Below are 14,944 nucleotides of genomic sequence, written 5' to 3' on the forward strand. Positions count from 1 at the left end.
CAGTGAGAGTGGGGCTGGTCTCTTCTCACTGGTGAGAAGTGACAGGACAAGGGGAAACGGCCTCAAGTTGCACCAAGGTAAGTTTAGGTTGGATGTTAGGAAACACTTGTTTACAGAAAAGGTAGTTAAGTACTGGAATAGGCTCCCCAGGGAGACGGTTGAGTTGCAGTCCCTGGATGTGTTTAAGAGCCATTTGGATGTGGTGCTCAGGGATATGAGTTAGCAGAGGGTTGTTAGAGTTAGGGTGCTGGTTAGGCTGTGGTTGGACTTGATGATCTTCAAGGTCTTTTTCAACCTGGGTGATTCTATGATTCTATGATTCTCCAACCTAAAGAGACCCAGCTCCCTCAGATCTGTAGTCCCCCAGGTTCTCCTTATGACCCTTCTTGTATATGGGAATTTCTTCACTAGCAGATTTAATCAGCAAGATCAGTGGAGATCGATTTCCACACACCCTAGATAACCCTTGGAAGGTAAGCAAAACTGCCTTACAGATGGGCAGGACTGGACTCTTGCCTGTCTGGGCCATCAGTGAGATGCAAACTCTCAAGGACACAAGAAATCTCACACTATCCTACCAAATGATGCATTGGTAAGGCACCAGAACAAGTAGTCGAGGGATGTGGAGTCACCATCCCCAGAGGTGTTCAAAAACTGTGAAAATGTGACCCTGAGGGACATGGTTCAGTGAGCGTGGTGGGGCTGGGATGGACTTTGTGATCTTAGAGGTCTTTTCCTATCTGTATGATTCTATAACTCTAAATCAACCTGACCAAAAATCATCTAAACTACTTAGAGCAGCACGATTAGGCATGTTTCCAAAAGCAGCCACATACCTGCCAAGGGACAGAAAATGACTAAATTAACAAAGGCCTTAGGTATGTAAATAAAATAAAATGACAAGGACACAAAGAAAAAACTATACAGCCAATCTCAAGCAAAATACAAGCAGTCCTGGTGTTGGCTATCGAGATCACTGTGCATCCACATAAGTGTAGCACAGGCCAACTTCCAGTTCTTAACCAGGCTCTTTGAGAGATCAAGCCACACTTAAATTAGCATCATCAAAAGGATCAGCCAATATACTAAGTACAAAACTGTAGGGTTATTCATCCCACTCACCACCCCAAAAAACAAACCCCAAGTTCATTCTGTACCCCCACAGCATAAATTATTTTAGCACTGCACCCAGTTCAGAAAGGATATATTAAAATTCCCACTTTTTTTTTTTTTTTTTTACTTGAACAAACCATTTATCTTTTACGAAACTCGCTCGCAGAGAGAGTCTTGAGTTAGCAAACTCATTTTACCAGAAGACAATCATTTGCTTTAATTTTGCAGGGCTTTTGTCCCCAATAACACAGAGACAGGAGGAATGCTGCAAAGATGTTTTTCTAGAAGAGAGGAAAAGTCATTAATTTGTATGTCATTGCACGTTGTTAATATGAAAGTGTTTCTGGTACTGATAAAAATTTCCATTACTGGATCACCTTCTACATTGTTGCTACATAGATTCTACATTTAGTATTTTGACATTGCCAGTCACCAATGCACTTTGGGATTCTTAGGTACTCAGCCCCTGCTGACAGCTTCAGTGTTAGAACAGTGGATTTCCACATGATGTGAGCCAGAAGAGCATCACAAGGGCTCTTGAACACAGCATACCAAGGCCTGAAATCATCACAGAACGGTGTGTGTTGAAAGGGACCTTTCTCCATCCAGATGAGGAAGAGAGCAGTCATCTGGGCTGAGGCCTGTCCAACCACAGCACTCAGTCCTGCACCTCTCAGACATCCAGAGGTGCTCTGGGTTTGTCTCAAAGTGAAACACACCTATTTTCCCTTACAGTCAACAGCACAAACCTTATTGCTGTGTTACAACTACACTGAAAAGAAATTCTATCTACCTTCCTCTTGAAAATCCCCCTTTTACAGCCCACGCCTTTTAACACACAGCATCCTCCTTGGAACCATGGACCCAATAGCACTCCAAAACCAATATCTGAGTCCAACTAAGGTCCTTCAAAAAGCTGCTAACATGTAGATTTTGGTGATAATTTGATGAATGGATTTGTTGAACAAATTGCTTTTACTGTGTATCGATAAAAACACAATCAAAGCTATTTTTATGCCTAGAAACCTAAATCTTTGGCATGGCTTCCTATGGTGGCTTCTCTGAGGTCTGCAAATGGTTAAGCTCACAGTACAGACTTCTCTACAATGAAGCAGCAGTAAAGGAATCCTTCTGCACTAACATGATACTGATGGAAATCAAGTAGATCCAATGCCACTGCTGTTCTCTCCAGCTTACCTGAAATGAGCTAACGAGCAGGTAAGTTCCTGCAGGAATGGATAGAACCACAGCAGCCACATAATCACAATGCCTAATTCCCTGTGGACATTCAACTAGAAACTAAATGGCCACCAGCCAACATGGGTTTGCATGATTCATATGTAGTGAAAGAAGCCCTGTGGCTGGAGTTAGAGATAACACACAGGATGTAAGGAAGAGTTGTTGGCTAAACTTTCAATGCCCAGCACCAAGATGAGTTTTAGCCCTATTTTCATTAACACCATGAATGACCTCTGAGTACTGTAAACAAATCAGCAGCTTCCAGGGCCTACACAGTGCAGCAGTAGCAAAAAAAGCCACTGACTTCCTTGTCTTGGACTCCCACCACAAACAAAACAGGGCTAAAACAAAGGTGAAGCTTTATCTACCAGCAGGGATTTCAGAGTTCATTGCAAGAAATGAGATTAGGATTGCAGGTGTTACATTTAAGGCACAGAGTGTTGAAAGACCAGCCCCTTACCCACACCGTATCACAGACCTCAAGCCTCACCGTGTACATAAGGATGTGCATGACATACCATGACACTGAGTCCTGAGCCTTCAAACACTCCTGAACACAAGAAGCAATCGCAGGGAGATTAGACCATTAGAACAAGAAGCCACAGAGAGAAAAGTGAAGGCGTTTTTTGAGTAGCAGCTACAAAGTGCCTGATTACTCCACTTGCTCCCCAAAGACTTGCTTCCTACACCCACACCCCCCCTGCAGACAATGTTTAAATAACTACTGAAGAAAACAATCCCCAAACTCTTCACATAGTTCAAATACTTCACCTAAAAGGAATTTTTATTCTTACACCTCAGACTGCACCAGCCCTCAGCACAACACACATGTTTACACCGTGGTGCCTGAATTGTGCACACAGAAGGCATGGAGCTGCAGAGCTGCTCATGGGCCTGGGACTACAACAAGGAGATGTGCCAGCTCTGAGTATGTTTTCCTGTGAAAAATGCCATGCTGGTCCTCCACTTACTCTTTTAAAGTGCCTTTCCATAGTCTACATGAAAAAGAAGTCCTCCTGCAGCCAAGAGACACGTACCTGAAAACCTATGTTGCTTCTTTCCAGGACTGGAGCTCCAGAATATTTCTACCTTGCCCCAGAGAGACCATATTACTAACAGCAGCAGCCCCCCAGCAGTACTCAGTCAAACCAAGCAGAGAAGCTGTGTGGCTGAATGAGGTCTTCAGGGTTTTAGAAACATCACTCTCCAAAGAGCATCAGTTGCTCTCTGTTACAGTACTGCTATTTATAACCTGGAAAAGCCTTTCCATCCCAGAGAGCCATATCATCTCCTTCCAACAAATGGACTGCAGCCAAACTACTGCAGAAACCTTCCAAGAGAATAGATCAAGCCTTGCATTCCTCAGCAGTGATACTCAATAAAAATCCATTCATCTCCTTGGGATGCAGACAATTCATGTCTCAGATGAACATCCTTTGTGTAGGGTGGCAGGGTTGTATTTGTTTCCCCGAAGACCTTCAACTGCTCAAACGCAGCCATAACAGAGATGAACTCTGAAAGCCCAGAAGTACAGGAAAAACAAATGGCCAGGAACAATTATAACCAAATTATGCTACAAGACTTTCTCTTTCCCTTTCTTTCTAACACCTGACAATCCTTGTACAGGGGTAACAGTAGCAAAAAGAAGTGATCCATCATATAGAAAGAATTAACAGGCTGCACCATTGCTGCTCAAGCTCTCAGCACTGATCTCTGCAAAATATTTTGGGGAAACATAATGCAATTTGGAAAATGCTGCATCTTTCACTACCCCTTTTCATCTTGCTTTTCATCAACGTAACTTCTGAATGCCTAAAACTCTAACAGAACCACCATAGCAGGTACAGCCCTTTCCTGCAGCAGAACACGTTTCCTGTCCCATAAGGTACACTTAGTTCAACAAGACTGGGGACGTTTGCCTAGGGGACTTTGGGACAGTCCCCTACCACTGACAACTTGGGGTCATGAATATGCTCGTAATTCCACAGGGACTGGCCCTACGTGGGTTCCAGCATGATATGTTTGGTCTCATCTGAAGGCAGAAAATAGCATCCAGCCTTCATAGTAATTGTAATTGTGTGTTTCTTACTTAGTAGTATTGCTTTGAAACTTGCTGTGTTATAGAATCACAGAATCACAGAATTATCAAGGTTGGAAAAGACCTAGAAGATCATCTAGTCCAACCATTACCAATACTTCCTGGCTAAATCATATTCCTCAGCACCATATCCAAGCGTTTCTTGAACACTCCCATGGTTGGTGACTCCACCACGTCCCTGGGCAGTGCATTCCAATGCCTGACTACTCTTTCCGAAAAGTAATACTTCCTAATGTCCAGCCTGAATCTCCCCTGACGCAGCTTAAAACCATTCCCTCTAGTTCTATCACTGATTACACAAGAGAAGAGGCCAACCCCCAGCTCACTACAACCCCCCTTCAGGAAGTTATAGAGAGCTATAAGGTCTACCCTGAGCCTCCTCTTCTCCAGGATGAACAATCCCAGCTCCCTCAGCTGCTCCTCATACGGCCTGTGCTCCAGACCCCTCACCAGCTTTGTAGCCCTCCTCTGAACGCATTCCAGGGCCGCAATGTCTTTCTTGCAGTGTGGGGCCCAAAACTGAACACAGTACTCAAGGTGCGGCCGCACCAATGCTGAGTACAGGGGGACAATTACCTCTCTGTTCCTGCTAGTAACACTCTTTTTGATGCAAGCCAGGGTGCCGTTCGCCTTCTTGGCCACCCGGGCACACTGTCGGCTCATGTTCAGCCGAGCATCAATCAGTACCCCCAGGTCCGTTTCCTCAACACAATCCTCTAGCCATTCTGCCCCAAGCCTATAGTGCTGCCCAGGGTTGTTGTGGCCAAAGTGCAGAACTCGGCATTCGGTCTTGTTGAACCTCATCCTGTTGGCTTTCGCCCAGCTCTCCAGACTATCCAGATCCCTCTGCAGGGCCTCGCTACCCTCAGGCAGATTGACACTCCCTGCCAATTTGGTGTCATTCACGATCTTACTGAGGGTGCATTCAATGCCCTCATCCAAGTCATCAATAAAGATGTTGAAGAGGACAGGTCCCAGCACTGACCCCTGGGGAACACCACTCATGACTGGTCTCCAACTGGATTTAACTCCATTTACCACCACTCTCTGGGCCCAGCCCTCCAGCCAGCTCCTTACCCAGCCAAGAGTGTACTCATCCAAGCCACGGGCTGCCAGCTTTTGTAGGAGAACAGCATGGGAGACAGTGTCAAAGGCTTTGCTGAGGTCTAAGTAGACCACATTAACAGCCTTTCCTTCATCTATTAGACGGGTCACAGGATCATAGAAGGAGATCAGATTGGTCAAGCAGGACCTGCCCGTCATGAACCCATGCTGGCTAGGTTTGATCTCCTGGTCATCCCACACCTGCCTTGTGATCTCCCTCAAGACAATTCGTTCCATTCCCTTCCCTGGCACCGAGGTCAGGCTAACAGGCCTGTAGTTCCCCGGATCCTCCTTACAACCTTTCTTGTAAATGGGAGTCACGTTGGCAAGCCTCCAGTCTTCCGGCACCTCACCCGTTAATAGGGAGCGCTGAAAGATAACAGAAAGCGGCTCAGCGATCACCTCCGCCAGTTCCTTCAGCACTCTCGGGTGAATCTCATCCAGACCCATGGACTTGTGGCAGTCCAGTTGGAGTAGTAATTCCCTGACCGCTTCTTCAAGAATCACAGGGGGTTCAGTCTGCTCCCCAGACGAGACTACCAGGTCAGAGCGTGGGGAGCCCTGGGAAGGACCGAGACGACTTTTAAAGACAGACGTAAAGAAGGCATTCAGAACCTCTGCCTTTTCCTTACCCTCTGTAATCACATTCCCAGCCTCGTCCAGTAAAGAATGGAGATTCCCCTTTGTCCTCCTCTTACAGCTGATGTACTTGTAAAAGGGTTTCTTGTTTGTTTTTACCCCAGTGGCCAGCTTAGATTCAAACTGGGCTTTTGCCTCTCTGATTTTCCCTCTACACATCTTAACAGCCTCTTTGTATAGAGTTATAGTATATATATAACAAAGAGTTATATATATATATAACAAAGAGTTATATGTAACCCTTTGTTATAGATAATATTAGTAATAGTTTGACATAGTGTGTGATTTTCTGTTTTACCAATGCAGTCTCAAGATTTAGAGTTTTAGGCATTAGCTAGGATGTTGTGTGCTTCTTCTATTTTAGTAATAGATCAGATGTGTATTAAACAGGATTTGATGTAATCCATGCTAGAATGTACAGGAACAGCTCTTTCAGTGTTTTAGTACTGTTTGGTTACGATGTTATTATCCTATTAATTAGCTTTTCTTAATTTGCAAAGACAAAACCTGGATAGGAATCCCAGACAAAGAGATGACCCTGTATCATAGAATAGATACCTCTCTTACATCCAACTAATTGGGACCTGAAAATATAACCATGCATCATTTTAGAGGAAAGTGCACGCTAATAGAACTAAATTTGATAGTTTATTCTGTTTTCCAAGCAGGTGTTCCACTTGGGCTCTATATCATGCACTGGCCATGCGGATGTGGTGTACAACTGGAAGAAATCCTTCAGACCCTGAATGCAGGAGAGAATCTGTGATGGGTGAGAGAGGAAAGGTGCACTTTGAAGCAGGGAAGGCCCTGCTGGCACAGCCTGTCGCAACCACCACCAACACGGTTTGCTGTTTCTCAAGGGTCAGTAAGTAATAATGCCCCTAGTGATACTCTAGTACATTTGTCCTCTAAAATTGGTTCTATTTGACATGCTATTCCATTAAATTGCGCGATCATTAATCAATTATTAGCCCGGATAACTCAGTCAGTAGAGCATGGTTATGAGCATCTTAAAAGCATTTATTGCACAAATTTTAGTGGTCATTAAAAAATCAATGTATCAGAGTATATGAAAATTGAAGACTTTTCCAAATCAGGTACAGATTAACACAATGGGACCCTCACAGATTTATTTTCAGGTTGCAGAAACTTAGGTTGCAGTACAGACATATTTGTTCTTTTTAGTGGGTTTAACAGTAATGTTGTTATGTTGTATTTGACTTGTCTCTTTTTTCACTTTTAGAGTATTGTCAATCAAGGCCTTGATTGAGTTATCATAGTTATGTTATTAATATAAGTAGTGTTGTTATTCTATAGGCAGTATCTTGAAATTGTTGTAATACAAGAAGAATTTTATGGAGCAGCAGCCATGGATCAAGATAAGGAGTTCACAGAGCAGCAGCTACGGAGCAGGATAAAACTACATGAGAACTAATTGAACAAATGAACTGAATTGCTTGTTAAATATGGTTAGTCGGTCGGTAAACTGAGCCTTTTCAGCCTAAAAGAAAACGAGGGAAATGTAGAGAGTGTTTTTTACAGCTAGTTAGCTGAGAAGGGTCGTAAACACGGTGCAGTTAATCAAGCAGCCATAACACCTGCAAGGACAGTGAGAACAACAGGATGCCCTGGGATGGTGAGAAACTAGCCATGGTTCTGTGAACTCAGCAAGGGAGTAGCTTTCAGGATGATAACAAGAAGCTGCAAAGATACTTGGGGATGGTATGTAATTGGGAACCAATGATGAGCTCCACTTTTGCAATATGTATGAGCTAATTATCCGTATTATAAATGTACACGCAGCCAAGGAATAAACGAGATTAGCTGATCATATGTCAATGACAGGTGTGATCGTTTGCTTTTCTCCCGCCGTTCTGCAACAGGTGCTGTTCTTTAGAAAGCTCTGCCTGATTATGCACATCTCTCTGCATAGAGTTGGGCTTCTTTTGACAGAGGGCCCTATTACAATCTTGAAAAAAAACACAGAACATGATAACTGGAAAACTCACGTTGTAAAGCTAGATAACACCAATTTTTAACAAAGCTTGCAGCTGCACTTCCCCACAGAGAGCATGGCAAAGCTTTGATGACAGGGCTTAACAGACTTAGGAAAACTCACTGCAAGAGACTGAATGTGTCTCACTTTGTCCATTCTTCATAGGTGCCCTGCCCGCAGCAGGAGCAGAGCAAGAGGAAGACTGAATCTCCCCAGTACTCTGAGGTACTTTCTCTGAAGGATGTGCAGGGACCCCTGTTGGCTTGCTTACTTCTTGGCTTGCTTACTTCTAGGCTTGTCACCTCTGGACCCACCTCCCTCTGCTGCTGCCTCTGCCTTATGCTTCTGAACAATGAGACCTTGAAATACTTAAGCTCTAGGCCAGCTGTTCAAGGTACATAATGCTGCTAGCAGGCCTGGGTGCTTTTCACAAGCTGGAGGGGCAAAGCAGTGTGTTAGAAACAGCCTTCTAGTGGATACACAGAAACACTTTGCTCCCCCTGCAGGTTTCTGCACTGAAGCTGACATGAACCTAACAGTGGATGAGCAATGGGTATTTCTGAATTCTCCCCATCCCTGATTCTAGGAGGAGCCCAAGCTCCTGCCTTCAATGCCCAACTGTGAATTGGCCCTTTTGCTAAGCTTGTGCCACATGAAAGACTGCAGCCATATTGGGGATGTTTAATGTAAACAGGCACCAAATTACACGACAACACAAGCCATATACTCACATCAAAGCTCTGGACTCTGAGGTTTCTCCATGTCCGTCCTAAGTTTCCACGTAGTTCCCAGAGAGTGGTGCTCAGGTCTTTGCTGTAACAACCCAGAGTGGAGAGCTGATTCCTTCTCTGGGACATTTCTGTAGCTCAGGATGCTTCAGCGTGCACTCAGCTATGACAGTGACTGGGAAGGAATGGGGCTGCTGCATTCCGTGTCTGCTCCTATGAGCAGCTTAAGGTTACAGTGGGGGCATGAGCTCAGGTTGCTGTAGCACACTGAGCATCGTTTCAGCAGGGTAGATTCAGTGATATGAAAGTTGGTTGCCTTGTTTTACTAACCTGTAATTAGGAGGGCTGCCAATCAAGAAGTTGCTTTTTCCATGCTGGGAGAATTGTGTGCATGTTCCTTTCAAAAAGCTATTTTTTGAATTCTAATAGAAGGGAATGCAATTAAGTAACGTGAGTTTTTGAAAGTAGAAGTTGTCAGTTTCCCTCCATAAAGACTGCTCTTTCAGAAGTTGTGCTCTTGTGAATGTCCACAGCAAGGCCTGTCTCTCTTTCAGGCTCAAGGCTGGAAGTGACAGACTGGAAACCACAGCTCAGCAACAAAGCAAAATGAATGAAGCCCCTCAGGACAACCTTCAAGCCTTTGCTTCAGTAAGCTAGTTAAAAACCTCTGTGGGTTTTGCAAGCTCCTGAGACTAGTTAAGTAATTCTGTGAGGAAAATGCATGATGACATTTTCCTGGAGGGCCTAGGAGAGCTGAATTCCCAAGCTGTGCCGACCATAGGCTACTCTGAAAATCCTGCCATTCGTTATTTCCCCACGTTTGTGGTTTTGAGACTTGCCACGATGCTATGGCAAGCCATAGTTAACACTAGAGAAGGTAAGGGTTTACACTAACATGCTGGTGTAAGTATTTTCAGGTTTAGATCTGCTTTAGTTGTGGTATCGAAGACCTCAGGCTGCACGTTAGACATTCCTCCTGCATTAGAGGTATTTGCCAAGTTTGTAGAACTGCACAGCACTGCATTAAAGTGTCTCACTGTCCTTAACGTGGTTAGAGTTGTTATAAAATAGTATTTTCATCTGAGGCCTATGAGAAGCAAATGATTCATGGATTTGGTCTGGGGAGGTAGGGAGGTGACTGCAGGCCCTGTGCTGTACTGATACTGGCAAGAGTGGCAATAAGGTGTGAACTTCAGGAAGAAACACTGCATATGCAAAATAACAAAACTTAATTTTTAGTCTTTATTATTAAAGCATGTAAAAAAGAGACCAAAAAACCCACAAAACTAGTGGGATATGTGATCTTGTTTCTGTGAAACAACCACATGAGGCTGCTTTAATGGCAGTGATTGCCATTCTCAGTGAGAACTCCAGGTTTTGATCACAGTTTTGATGAAATTTTACTCTTCCTGTGCTTCAGCCTTGAAAAACAGTCACTCACAAATGTATTTACTGCCAGAAGCGGTGACACAAGTAAGAAGGAGGATATTTCTCTCTGGTAAAATGAGACTTGTAGAGGTCTGGTAGAGAGACATGATCAAACTTTTAGTTGCAACTCCATATATTCCATTTGAAAATCTGCAAGTCATGTATTTATGTCAACTGAAAATGGAGTCATAAAGAAAGCAAATAAATGATATATTTTTTTTTTCAATCTTGAAACCTATTCTTAATTTTCATTGTTAAAATGGGAAGCATAGCTGCATCTTTTTCATTTAGAGTAAGCCAAAAGGAATTCTTTCAGCATTATCAATAGAAACTAGCTGTTAATCCAGCTGAGGATTAACAGACCATGTGCATGAGATACAGTGTGAGAGCTTCAGACTGGACCAGGAACAAGCAAAACTGTATTTAAGCATACACATTGGCTGCATAGGGAAGCAAGAGTGTAACATCAAAAGCACCACCTCAGCTCCAGCTCTCCAACCTAGACAGAGCTGGAGCTGCTATAGTCTCTACCTGCAACTGCCCAGTTCTCTTCAAAGCCCTGGAGCAAGCAATGCAGAAACATGCTATCTGCCCAGCCAGATTTCCCAGCTTGTAAACACATCAGCTGCAAATCAGGCGTAGTAAATCACCTGTGGATACTGATAGGACAAGGGGAATGGTTTGAAACTAAGGCAGGGGAGGTTTAGGTTAGATATTAGGAGGAAGTTTTTCACACAGAGGGTGGTAACTCACTGAAACAGGTTGCCCAAGGGGGTTGAGGATGCCCCATCCCTGGAGACATTCAAGGCCAGGCTGGATGTGGCTATATCCAGGGGGGTTGAAACTAGATGGTCATTGTGGGCCTTTTCAATCCAGGCCATTCCATTCTATGATTAAAAGATTCTATGACCAGACAACACGCAGTACACAAGCCTTTACTGCCATTGTTACTCTTCAATAAGCAAAATACACACAGTGATTTAATAGGGGAAAAATAAAGACTGCAAAAAGAGAGCTTCAGACTGCCATTTTGTACCTCAGAGCTGCAAGGATTGTGAGCTAAATTATCCAGCCGTATTGTTATGTCAAAGGAAAGGTGAGTCTTTAGCAGACTAACCCAAATGCCAATGCTTACGCAACACTTAAGCCACACTTAAGCCCTTACTTGAAAATCTTACTGTGCTACGTGGATCTAGTACTGGGTAAGAGAAGAGGAATCACCTCACGCAGACAGCAATAGGAATAGCAATTGCTCAATGGTTCTTAGAGAAAGCTCCAGATTACCAAAGAGAACACACTGAGAATATGAGGAACTGTGACAGGAAATACCAATTTCTGAAGAAAAATAAAAATTAAATGGAACTATTTGTTTTTAACAGGAATGAATTAAAAATATTATTCAAAATCACCCATATTAAAGATTTAATAAACAGTATGAACAAAGGTGGAGGGGGGGAGGGGAAGATGGGAAAACTGAAGACAGAAAGCTGACAACTGGTTTAGTAACAGGTTAAAAACGTGTGCTTTGAGATCCCTATTAAATAATACCCACAAGTAGGGCAAGAAATAACCCTGCAGACGGTTATCCCCGTGACTATTCCAAAGGCAACGGCCCCAGGACACACCGTTGCCAACCGCTTTCTGAGGCAGCCGAGCCTACAGACGCGCACACTCCTGCTCTCCGCGGGTGTGTATCCTCTTCATATCGCTTACTATCGCTTCATATCGCTTAATATCGCACGTATAACGCATACGTGGGGCTCCCGGCTCCGGCTGGGAGCCTGAGGCTGCCCTGCAGCCTGTGGGTTGGGCCGCGGCTTCCTGAGCGTGCGCCGTGTTTCCGCGTCCTGCTCGGGGCTCGGCCCGGCAGAGTTTTGAGACGACATGAAGAAGATGCTCAGCTTCGTAAAGAAGAAAATACGGGATCCGCCGCCCGGCAGCGCCGCCTCGGCGTGCTCCGCCGGTGCGTACGAGATCCGCCGGAAGGAGCTGACCAAGCTGCACCGCGGGGCCGCCGCCGTAGACCTGGCCCTGGTGCAGCAAGGACTGAAGAAGCACGACATCGACGAGCGCGACAAGGCGCAGCGGTAAGGGGGGCGGGCCGGGCCGGGATCCCCGCTGCATGACCTGGGCACAGAGGGCTGCTGTTAACGGGGGCCGCGCGTGGCTGGGACGGCCGGTAGAGGCCGCTCCGATGTGCCCTCCCGGCCTGGATCCCTCGTAGGGCTGCTCGGCATTCCTCCGAGCTGGGAGCTCTGTTGGGGGCTGGTGAGAAAAGGCAGCGATAAGGCTGCTGGCTTCATGAAGGCTTTCTTGCTTGCGAAGCTGATGGTGGTTCCTTTAGGTTGTCATATTCCCCAGTGCTTGGTAACGGCTGCTTTTGGGTGAGGAGGGGCTCCTGCACAAAGTTGTGTTTGTTACAGTTAAATTACTCATTCGAGCTCTTTGCGGTACACTGTGCTAAATAAATAATAAATACAGTGCTCAGATCAATATTGTCAGGCTTCTATTCGGAGGTGAAGGATCTTGTATACTTATTTGGGAATTTCTCAGTGGGGACAGTCACCCTCGAGTTGTTCCATGTCTGTGACAAGGCATGATGAGTTATTTGACGTTCTGCCTGTTATTTCGTCCTCATCTTCTCTGCCTTGGAGGAAGCTGGTCTTATGGAGGGTACTCATCAGCCTGCCCGTGATGGGAGCTGTTAGGACAAGAGGGAACAGCCTCAGCTTGCACCAGGGGAGGTTCACGTTGGATGCTAGGATAAGCCTCTCCAGAGAGTGGTTGTGCACTGGAATGGGCTGCCCAGGTTGGTGGTAAAGTCACCGTCCCTGGAGGTGTTCAAGAAACATGTAGATGTTGTACTAAGGGACATGGTTTGGTGCACGCTGGTAATGGAATAAGCTTGTTTTTATTTGATTTTGTTTATTTTGGGAGGTAATTGGGATAAAGAAATGCAATTTGCCCTGTTCATGTACCACAGAGTGAAAATATTTATTTAGCTGTCTGTTTCAATTTACACGTTTCACTTTTAGGACACCACTGCATCTTGCTTGTGCAAATGGACGTGAGGATGTCGTTACGTTTCTAGTAGAAAACAGGTGTAAGCTAAATCTTTTTGACAGTGATAACAGATCTCCACTGATGAAGGTAAGTAGAACATACTATGTTGCTGCAAGTAGGAATTATTGATTATGTATTAAATGATGTCTTTCCAGATTCTTTAAGTAAGTCTGTGTAGAAGCATGCATGCTGTAATCAGTGTGGCTTTGGCATGTGCTAGCTAATCTTGGCAGATGCTTTTATATTCCAGGAATGGGAAGTTGTAGTAGTAGTGACACAGTGAAATATGACTGCTGGAAATTTTACCTTTTTTTTTTTGTGTGTGTGTGTGTGTGTTGTTTCCAGGCAGTACAATGCCAGAAAGAAAGATGTGCAGTGATCCTGCTAGAGCATGGTGCTGATCCGAACCTGGCAGATGCTGGTGGCAACACTGCCCTTCACTTGGCTGCTGTAACTCCTAACACATTTCTAGCAGGGATGTTAATTGAGCACAGTGCCCGTATCAATGCTCAGAATAAGGTACATTTCGAGATTCAGTAGAGAAGTTCAAAAAGTTGCATTGATATTTTTATTGTAGATTTTTTGTTTGTTTCTTTTGATTTTTAACTTGAATTATTTCTGTTCTTTCAGGACGGATGTACTCCTCTTACTCTTGCTATCTCTGAAAATCACAAAGAAATGGTAGAGCTCCTTCTTAAAAAAGGAGCTGATGTTCACACTCGAGATCCGTGTGAAAGGTGAGGAGATGGTCTAAACTCTGCAGGTCACCTTAGTTGTCTTCAGGTTGGACTGATGGGAGGGATGGGAATGAGCATTGAAGTAGAAAGACACAGAGAAAGAGCTCGTTGAGTGACTGGCGAAAGCAGGTCTCAGCTTGGCAGGTGGCATGCATTATTGCATGTTTTCTGCATTGAGAACTGCAAGAAAACATTGTTTCTGGTAGCCGCTGTGGCAGGAAAATTGCTATTGTGCCAGCAACATTGCTGTTATGCCAGAGAGAGTTTTTCAAATTGATGCCAAGTTTGTATGCAAGCGTTGTTAATATGGAAGCTTTTTTTTCTGTTCATAAAGTGATTTTCTTTGAGATTGAGCAAATGGGAATTAAAATAATTACAATGTCTGACTAAATTGTATGGTTTGTCTTGTATTTTGGATGCTGTAGAACCCCACTTATGACTGCAGCAGCCGGTGGGGAGCTTAAGTTGGTAGAAATACTTCTTTGCTATGGTGCTGAAATTTTCCATAAAGACGTTAATGGATGGACAGCTGAGGACTATGCTATTCTTCATGGAAATGCTAGGTAAACTTTTAAATTTATTGCTAGGTTTTTAGTTATCAGTGTTGAGTTTGAACCTTTTTGGTAACAGCACCAAGTTTAACGGTGCTATTTTGAAGATGTGTTCATTGACATCTTCTCACGTATACTGTTCATGTGTCTGGTGTTAATTTGAAAGTTGAGAAAAGGGCTTCTGCTCAAAATTCTCTGTAAGATTTCAAGTGTTTGTTTCTAAGCTGATGTCTGCCTGCTATACACTA

General features: G+C 44.3%; 1 pseudogene across 1 annotated transcript in view; it reads left to right on the forward strand.

The window, feature by feature from the left end:
- Window positions 1-10,574: 10,574 nt before the first annotated feature.
- Window positions 10,575-14,944, forward strand: part of LOC146757111 (uncharacterized) — a 49,006-nt pseudogene continuing 44,636 nt past the window's right edge. Inside the window, exons 1-5 of the transcript XR_014936948.1 lie at window positions 10,575-12,432; window positions 13,381-13,495; window positions 13,754-13,927; window positions 14,039-14,145; window positions 14,571-14,708. The product of XR_014936948.1 is annotated as an uncharacterized LOC146757111 (transcript). The remainder of the gene's footprint in view (window positions 12,433-13,380; window positions 13,496-13,753; window positions 13,928-14,038; window positions 14,146-14,570; window positions 14,709-14,944) is intronic.

This window comes from Coturnix japonica, chromosome 24 (genome assembly GCF_054131305.1).
Source record: "Coturnix japonica strain WE chromosome 24, WE-NBRP24, whole genome shotgun sequence".
NCBI classification, from domain to species: domain Eukaryota; kingdom Metazoa; phylum Chordata; class Aves; order Galliformes; family Phasianidae; genus Coturnix; species Coturnix japonica.